This window comes from Lepidochelys olivacea (genome assembly GCF_965140295.1).
Source record: "Lepidochelys olivacea isolate rLepOli2 genome assembly, chromosome: 1".
In the NCBI taxonomy this organism is placed as follows: domain Eukaryota; kingdom Metazoa; phylum Chordata; order Testudines; family Cheloniidae; genus Lepidochelys; species Lepidochelys olivacea.
Genome location: NC_140411.1, coordinates 353,240,116 through 353,249,927, shown reverse-complemented (window position 1 = coordinate 353,249,927; position 9,812 = coordinate 353,240,116). Strand labels below are relative to the sequence as shown.

Below are 9,812 nucleotides of genomic sequence, written 5' to 3'. Positions count from 1 at the left end.
GGGGCTTCCTCGACTCTCGTGGTCTGCCACCCTTCCGAGTTACCTGGTGGCCCGGAGCGAGGGGGCTTCCTCGACTCTTGTGGTCTGCCACCCTTCCGAGTTACCTGGTGGCCCAGAGCGGGGGGCTTCCTCGACTCTCATGGTCTGCCACCCTTCCGAGTTACCTGGTGGCCCAGAGCGGGGGGCTTCCTCGACTCTCGTGGTCTGCCACCCTTCCGAGTTACCTGGTGGCCCAGAGAGAGGGGGCTTCCTCGACTCTCGTGGTCTGCCACTGATAGGAAAAAAACCCAGAAAGCGACCCTATAATCATGTAAAGCTACGCTGCTGTCTTTTTTCTATGCTTATCTGTCCTTTCTACTTTGTTTATGGATAGAAAGAATGCGAACTGTGTGTAACCTGCACTCCCTGCTTTTGGGGAGAGAATTCCTTATACAGATAAGCCTCCATGCTCTTACCTACCCCAGAACTTCAAACAGACTGGGTTAACCGGTTCGAACTGGAAGAGATATCACAATGTATGTTGAACCAAGCTATAAAAGCTCATCCCTGTTCTTTGTTCGGGGCTTCACCATTTTCCTCTGAAAAGGAATTGGTGAGCCCTTCAGCTGTCGTATTCGCTAGCAATAAAGTGCCTCACTTTATCAAAGAGCCAAGACTCTGTGTTTTGTTTGGCTAATACAGAAGTCCAGGGAAGGCTACCCTCCTAACCCTAGACGGGAGGGGAACCCTTTTTCCCTAACAATTTGGGGGCTCGTCCGGGATCGCCTCTTCTCCGGACCGGTGGACGGTCGGGACTCTGAATCCTTCTTGCCGGCACCCGGGTTGCTTTAACCCTGAAGGCTTCCCGTCTCGCTTCCACCCGCCGCTTCGGCGAAATAAGGCATCCCGAAGGCACTAGGGTCCGGACCTATTGGTGAACACCGGCCGGTGGGAACTTGGTGAGTTCTGAATTTTTCCTTTGTGATTGTCTAGACAACAGCCGGGGGTCCCGTCTTTGGGAAAAGATGGGGGGGGGTCCAGTAGAACTGTTGATCCTTCTACGCCTCTGGGCTATATGTTAAAACATTATGATAGGGATATCAAGGCCTTACAATCGGATGGCAACAAAGCTTTGTATAAGTTTATATTTTTGTGTCAAGGTCCCTGGGTGGGAATGACGCAAGACGACCCGGAACCAGGAAATCGCTGGCCGGGGGAAGGAACATTTGAGTTACATAACATTGTTCAATTACGAAAAGTATTATATGATTTACAACCGCGGCAACTTAAGTATTCTGATGTATGGATAAGGGAGGCCGAACGGCGCAAAAGTGCCAGTGTAACTACTAGTTTGCGTGCTGAGGTAGAAAAACTTAAAGCCATGCGGCCCCCACCATACAATCCAGAATCTAGTCATGCTGACCAGAAGCTAAAAACGTCAAGGTCTATTTATCCCCAACTCCCATTGAAAGAAGCGGGGGATCCTATACCATTGGAAGAATGTAGCTGGCTATGGGGTGGGGTACCGCAGCCTGACCCTGATGCACCCACGCCCCCAACCGGGGAAAGGAGCGGTCCCACTCTCCCACTAGCTACCGATACCCCCACAATTAACGCAGAGCGGGGGGGCGATCCGGAGGCTGGCACCTCTACCAGGGGGTTGACACGTCCTGATCCGCGACACCCCAGTGATGCAACCCCTGCAAAGACCCGGTCTCACGGTTCTCTAGGCACCCCTAAGGCAAAAGTTCTTGGAGCTGCAATAGCCAGTGCAGTCCAAATGCCTATGCGACAACTGCCGAGCGGTAGGGGGGGGACACAGATGGTGTATGTCCCTTTTACCAGCACGGATCTAATGAATTGGTCATCTACTTTTCCCTCATTTCGACAGTGTCCGGAAGAATTTATTAAAAAGTTAAAGGGTATTTTCACAATGTATAATTGTAATTATGACGATGTGGAAATGATTTTAAATCAAGTGCTAAGCGAGGGTGAGAAGGAAACGGTGTATAAGAAAGCTAGAGAGACGGTGCAAGGCAGGGCGGCTTATCCGCAAGAGAAACCTGAAATGGATTGGGATGTTCCAGAGACCGTTCAAGAGTGGGATAAAATGAGAAAGCGAATCTTAGAAGCATTAGAGGATATGTCTAAGCCTGTGTATGATTGGGGAAAAGTAGATGCATGTGTTCAAAAGCACGATGAGCACCCAGGGGAATTCTTCCACCGCCTTTGTAAGGTTTTGAAAAACCACGGCGGCTTAGATCCAACCTCCCCTGTAGCGAAAACACAAGTGATCGGCCAGTATGTAAAAAATTTATTACCATTCGCTCGGAAGTATGTGTGTAGTCAACCAGCTTATGAAAACAAAACGCTGGAGGAGGTGGTGGGGTTAGCAGCCCATGCCTGGAGGAATAGGAAGGAATTAGACACTAGGAGGTCCGAAAAGCTCCTTAATCTGCAGTTGCAAGGTTTCCAAGACGGCTCTCGGGGACGGGATGCAAGCCGCAGGAGGGGAGGCTTTCGGGGACGAGGCGGAAGAGGAGGCAGCTCTACCCAGGGATGGGGATCACAAGGTCAGAGCTTCCAGCCACGGCCCGGGAGGGCAGGGCCAGATGAGTGCCGGCGGTGCCGACAAAAAGGACACTGGGCTGCCCAGTGCCCAAATTACCCCCTCCAGCCAGCTGACCCTCTTATGCAAGCCTACCAGAGGGTACAGGAAAGGGGGGGAGAAAAAGGAAGTACTGATTGAAAGCTAGCCACCCACAATGCTTCGTCCCCCTCGCCAGGAACCCCCTCCGCTTCTTGGACAGTGCAGTTGGATGCAAACCACCCGGAGCTTCCAGTTGTGGTGGGAGGAAAAACTTATTCAATGTTAATTGACACCGGGGCAGATAGAAGTACTCTACAGGACCCCACCCTTCCTACCACTTCTGCAACCGTGAAAGCTATAGGCGTTGGTGGCACCGTGTGCGCCCTTCCTCTAACTGCGGAGCAAACGGTCCAGCTTGGCCCGTTATCAGAGGATCATAGCTTTTTAATTGCAACTTCCTGTCCTGCAAATTTATTAGGTAGAGATCTGTTATGTAAACTACGAGCAACTATAACTTGCAGCCCGGAGGGGCTATATCTCTCAGTCCCTACTTCGGTCCCTGAAGCTACGGTAATGGCATTGTTAGCCACTACACCCACCGCCCCCTTTGTCCCTGCTGAGTTATCTGATATTCCTGAAGCATTGTGGGCCTCGGCGTCCACTGAAACTGGACTTTTAAAGTCAGCAGAACCGGTGTATATCAATTACCGTACAGATGTCCCTCTGCCCCGAAAAATGCAATATCCATTGCCTAAAGAGGCCATAGAGGGCATTCGGCCAGTCCTACAACAGCTTTTAACTCAAGGAATCATTAAGGAGGCTACCAGCCCTTGCAATACACCTATTCTTCCTGTTAAGAAACCCAAGCCTGGCCCCGATGGCAAACCAGTTTACCGTTTCGTGCATGACCTCCGACTGATTAATGCTATTGTGATCCCGAGAGCTCCGGTTGTTCCCAATCCAGCAACTATTTTAACTGCTATTCCCCCAGGGGCTACTTATTTTACTGTGATTGATCTGTCTTCAGCATTTTTCAGCATCCCTGTGCACCCAGACTCACAGTTCCTATTTGCCTTTACCTTTGACGGATGTCAATACGTATGGACCCGCCTCCCTCAGGGCTACAGGGAGAGCCCTACCATCTTCAGCCAGTATTTAAAGCGAGATCTGGACTCTATTTCGTTGACTATGGGTTCTTCTTTGATTCAATACGTTGATGATCTGTTATTGTGCTCTACAGCCAAGGCTGCCTGTGTACAGGACACTCGAATCCTTCTTTTTGCATTGGCCGAAAAAGGTCACAAGGTGGCACTCTCCAAGCTACAGTTTGCCCAACCCGAGGTGGAATATTTGGGGCATCGTATTTCATATGCTTCTACTGCACTTACTCAGGACAGGATTGAAAGCGTTCTGAGTATGCCAAGGCCTACCACTAAAAAGCAACTCCGCCAGTTACTGGGAGCAAGTGGCTATTGTAGAGCCTGGATTCCGGCTTATGCGGAGTTAGTGCACCCCCTCACCGATTTGCTGCTGGATTCCGTTCCCGAACCCTTACCATGGACGACTCTACACAATAACGCCCTTACCGCCCTCAAACAAGCATTAACTTCTGCACCAGCCCTGGGCAGACCGGATTACGCAAAGCCTTTCACCTTATTTTGCCATGAACAATCTGGCACGGCGTCTGGTGTGCTAACTCAGCCCTTTGGGCCTGGCCAGCGACCGGTGGCTTATTTTTCGGTCCTTCTTGACCCAGTGGCTCAGGGTCTTCCGCCCTGTCTCCGCGCTGTTGCGGCTGCCGCCGTGTTGGTCGAGAAAGCTTCGGGGCTTACCTTGGGCCACCCTCTTCTAGTTCAAGTGCCTCATGCCGTTGCAGCACTTCTTAATCGTGGATCCACGCAGCACCTCACAGCAGCCAGACTGACCAGGTACGAATTGGCCTTGCTCGCCAATCAGGCTGTTACCCTACGCCGCTGCGAAGTCCTGAATCCTGCAACCCTTTTGCCTCTGCCTGAGGATGGGGAACCCCATAATTGCCTCCACGTGGTGGATTTGATCTCCACGCCTCGTCCTGACCTCTCTGATATTCCATTGCAGAACCCTGACCTCCAATTATTTTGTGATGGTTCTGCCTGTCGGGACGAGTTTGGGGCCTTACGAGTTGGCTATGCAATTGTTACCCTGATGGCAACGCTTGAAGCGCATGCCTTACCTACACAAAAGTCAGCGCAAGCAGCAGAACTTGTGGCGCTTGTTAGGGCCTGTCAATTAGCTGAAAACAAAACTGTGGCCATCTATACTGACTCCAAATATGCCTTTTCGGTATGCCACTCTACTGGACAACTTTGGAAGCATCGTGGGTTCCTTACCTCCAGCGGCTCTCAGATCTCCCATGTTGCCTTGATTTCTGCCTTGTTAGAGGCTATTCAACTTCCTGCAGCTGTTTCGGTTACACACTGTAAGGGCCACTCCCACGCCTCGGACGAGGTTTCCAAGGGAAATGCTGCAGCCGATTCGGCGGCCCGTCATGCTGCCCTCTGTGGGGCTCCAGCCCCTTTTCCTTTTTTGGCACCCCTGCTACTGCAACCAGTGACGCCAGCCGTTTTGCTCTCTGCCCAGCAGACGACGCCCCCGGCCGAAGTTAGCCGTTGGAAATCCATTGGATGCCACCTAAATGAGGACAACCTCTACGTCAGCCCGGACGGTCGTCCGGTTCTCCCAAGACAACTCCTCCCTCAGGTTTCCCAGGCACTCCACCTGGCCTCGCACCTGGGAAAGGGGGGATTAGTGGCTCAAATGGAGAAGTTGTTTTTTGCTCCGGGTGTCCATGCAGCTGCGAAGACCGTCACTGCACAGTGTGAATTGTGTCAACGGTACAATCACCAAGGAGCAGTCAAACCACAAGCTATGGGACATTGCAAACTGCCTGAGTACCCATTTGCTGTGGTCCAGATGGACTTCATGGACTTACCACCAGTGACAGGACTAAAACACTTGCTTGTCCTGGTTGATCTTTTTTCAGGGTGGGTTGAGGCTTTCCCCACTCGAAGGGCAGATGCAGTATCCGTAGCGAAGTGTCTCCTCAAGGAGATAGTGCCCCGCTTCGGGATAATGACTCGTTTGGAAAGTGACCAAGGCCCCCATTTCACTTCCCAAATTATTCAACACTTAGCAAAGGCCCTCGGCATAAAACAAGCCTTGCATACCCCCTATCATCCACAAAGTTCAGGAAAAGTAGAAAGGGTGAATGGGCTGATAAAAACCCAATTGGCAAAGCTATGCGAGCAGACTGGATTAAAGTGGCCTGAAGTGTTACCCATAGTGTTAACCAATCTTCGTAATACACCCCATAGGAAGCATTCGTTGACACCGTTCGAAATTCTATTTGGCCGACCCTTGCCGATTCCTCTAACCAGTGTAGACGGGTTTGCCCCAGCAAAAACTTCATTAATGGCTGGGCAAGATAAGTTGGCGGGTTATTGTCGCATGTTGCAAGATGCCTTGAGTGATGCATGGGCCAGAGTAAAAGATGCCCAACCTTTACCGCTTGATACTTGTGCGCACTCTCTTTTTCCAGGAGACTTTGTCTGTGTTAAAATCCATCGAAGGAAGCATTGCCTGGAACCAAGGTGGTCGGCCCCGGCCCAAGTCCTTCTGACTACTCCAACTGCAGTGAAGGTCGAGGGCATCGATAGATGGGTGCACTGCAGCCACTGTAAAAAGGTTCCTGCTCCAACATCCCCAACGACTCCCATCACGACCGCCGCTTCTACATGACCTGGGTACCGGTCAATCAGCGGAATCAGAAGCAGTTACAGAACTCTGGAGTATTAGTATACTGTTACAAATATTGTATTAATATTATTTTTTTTAGAGTTGTTAGTAGCTGGTAGTGTTTATAATGTATGTATGGTTATGGGCGTTAACCTGGACCTCTGCCCTGGGGGGTTGGGATAAAAATACGTTTCTACAATTAGCCCAAAATTTAACCAACGCATGGAATGTTAGTGACTGTTGGGTGTGTTCCCACTTCTCTTCCCATTCACTGCAAGGGTTCCCCATTTTGCCGGTTCCAGCGCTCCTCAATTCTTGGCAAAATGGTTTGGCGTGGTACGGCCAAAAGGGAAAAAGGGGAAGGGGACCCATAGATTTTAGGACCTGGATCCTGAACCATCGCCCAGACTTGCTCGTTAAGGCCCCCTTGTGCGTAGAAAAGAGGTTGCTACGCACCCGAGGCAAAACTACTCTGGGAAAATACCCGAAAACCCACTGTGAGAAAATTCTAATTTTGGGAAACAATGCAAGTACTACTCTTTTGCTGTATCCCAATGGTACTGAGGTAGCCAACTATGCCCGTGCTGGAGGCTATGTGGGGTACATTCTCAGAGAAAATGCGACTCAATTTGCCGGCCTTACATTATGGAAATGGGGGGGAATAGGACCCAATCCTGATGATGCTGCATCCCTGGTGGGACGATTGCAGGAAGTATCTCAGAACTCAGGGGGCAATAAAGGCAACTATAGCATAGTATTAGGAGATCATCACTTATGGTGGGTATGTGGCACTTGGGCAGGAAAGACCTTGCCCCCAAGGTGGTTGGGAAGATGCACGGTGGCCTTTGCCTGGCCAGGAGGGATGCATCGTAGAGACTTAATAGAAATCAGAGACACAACCCGACGAACCCGTCGAGATACCAGTTATAATCCTATTGTCGAGGAAGGCAGTACAGGTATGCGCGCCTTCCGTATTCTGTTTCCGTGGGTGGGGGTGGGCCAACTTGAATACGCGCTAAAAAATATGTCAGCCGAAATGGAAATATTTACTAACGCCACTCGAGATGCAATCCGAGCTTTGCAAGAAGAAATAAGCTCACTAGCTCGCTACAGTATGCAAAACAGGTTGGCCCTGGATCAGCTTTTAAGTGCACAGGGAGGGGTGTGCACATTTCTCAATGCCACATGCTGCCTTTATGTAAATCAAAGCGGACGCATAGTCACAGATACTAACATAATTGCAAACGTGTCAGCCTTCTTTCATAAGCAGGCCTCTATTTCTCCCAGTGTGGGCTTTGACTTGTGGGGCTGGCTCACCAGCTGGTTGCCTAACTTTGGATGGCTAAAAACCTTGTTTGTGTATGGAGTGGGATTCCTTATGATTGTGGGTCTGCTGTTTTGCTGTGCGTCCAGTTGTTGTGCTCTCTTCCACCGGGTATGTACCAAAACCATGAGCCCAGCAAAGATACTATATGTAAAGAAGGGTGGTGTTAACCAAGATGAGAAACACATGAACATGTTAAACAATGAATAATGAGCCATGTAAGATAATTATCTTCAGGCTCAAAGGGGGGAACTGATAGGAAAAAAACCCAGAAAGCGACCCTATAATCATGTAAAGCTACGCTGCTGTCTTTTTTCTATGCTTATCTGTCCTTTCTACTTTGTTTATGGATAGAAAGAATGCGAACTGTGTGTAACCTGCACTCCCTGCTTTTGGGGAGAGAATTCCTTATACAGATAAGCCTCCATGCTCTTACCTACCCCAGAACTTCAAACAGACTGGGTTAACCGGTTCGAACTGGAAGAGATATCACAATGTATGTTGAACCAAGCTATAAAAGCTCATCCCTGTTCTTTGTTCGGGGCTTCACCATTTTCCTCTGAAAAGGAATTGGTGAGCCCTTCAGCTGTCGTATTCGCTAGCAATAAAGTGCCTCACTTTATCAAAGAGCCAAGACTCTGTGTTTTGTTTGGCTAATACAGAAGTCCAGGGAAGGCTACCCTCCTAACCCTAGACGGGAGGGGAACCCTTTTTCCCTAACACCACCCTTCCGAGTTACCTGGTGGCCCAGAGCGAGGGGGCTTCCTCGACTCTCGTGGTCTGCCACCCTTCCGAGTTACCTGGTGGCCCAGAGCGGGGGGCTTCCTCGACTCTCGTGGTCTGCCACCCTTCCGAGTTACCTGGTGGCCCAGAGCGAGGGGGCTTCCTCGACTCTCGTGGTCTTCCACCCTTCCGAGTTACCTGGTGGCCCAGAGCGAGGGGGCTTCCTCGACTCTCGTGGTCTGCCACCCTTCCGAGTTACCTGGTGGCCCAGAGCGAGGGGGCTTCCTCGACTCTCGTGGTCTGCCACCCTTCCGAGTTACCTGGTGGCCCAGAGCGGGGGGCTTCCTCGACTCTCGTGGTCTGCCACCCTTCCGAGTTACCTGGTGGCCCAGAGCGAGGGGGCTTCCTCGACTCTTGTGGTCTGCCACCCTTCCGAGTTACCTGGTGGCCCAGAGCGAGGGGGCTTCATCGACTCTCAAGGTCTGCCACCCCTCCAGTTACCTGGCGCCATGCCCGAGTGTCACCAACAATTCCCTCCTCTGAAAGCACCCAACAAGAGGGGCAGGCTGTGGGGTGGACAACTCGGGGGGGGGGCACGTGCACCCACGTGTGAAAGGACCCCTCTAAGGTGGTGGAGTCCGCAGCAGCAATGGCTGGGGCTGGGGTCCCTTACTCTCTCCCCCAATCAAAGGGTCAAAACAAAGGGAGCTGGATGGGGACACCGAGCAGAGAGCCTCGGACAACGCCCACCGCTCCTCAAAAGCATCAAGGGAGTCGGTGGACGCCGCCCAGAGGAACTCCGCCCGGATACGTGAACAGACCAAGGATCGGAAAACAGCCCCACAGTCACAGGAAACTCCATCGGCCAACCTCCTCTCTCTGGTTTTATAGATGGCCGTTTTAGCCAGGGCCAGGAGGAGGTTAACTAGGAGATCCCATGACTTTGTGAGGCCACGGATGGGAAGTGTATAGATAAAAAGGTGGGGGGAAAAATGAAGCCAGAAGCGTAATAGAATATTTGTGAGGAGCCGGAAAAGGGGCTGCAATCTGGCACACTCTAAATATACGTGCGCCAGGGTTTCCCTCACATTACAGAAAGGACAAGTGTCCGGGATGGGGGTAAACCGTGTCAAAAACACGCCCGTGCTCACAGCTCCGTGAAGGAGCCGCCAACTGATGTCCCCGACGGGCCTCGGACCAAGGTGGAATAGAGGCTGGCCCACGGGGGCTGCTCACCCTCCAAAGGTGGCAGAAAGTCTCGCCACTTTGTGTCAGGGCGGGACACTAGGGTGAGGGCATGAAGGGTGTGGAGCACGAGCGTGTATAGATGTTTCCTTGGCGCGGTTTGGAAACGTACTGGTTGCAGTTCATGCAGCCGGCTCTCAGTGAAGGGGTGGGGGGGTCGATTGGATCTGCGGGGCA

At 51.5% G+C, this 9,812-nt stretch overlaps 1 long non-coding RNA gene across 1 annotated transcript; it reads left to right on the top strand.

Moving 5' to 3' along the window:
• Positions 1-278: 278 nt before the first annotated feature.
• On the top strand, positions 279-8,294 carry LOC311514722. The gene is made up of 2 exons (XR_014709924.1): positions 279-938; positions 6,147-8,294. It is a non-coding gene; the product is annotated as an uncharacterized lncRNA (long non-coding RNA).
• The last annotated feature ends 1,518 nt before the right edge of the window (positions 8,295-9,812 follow it).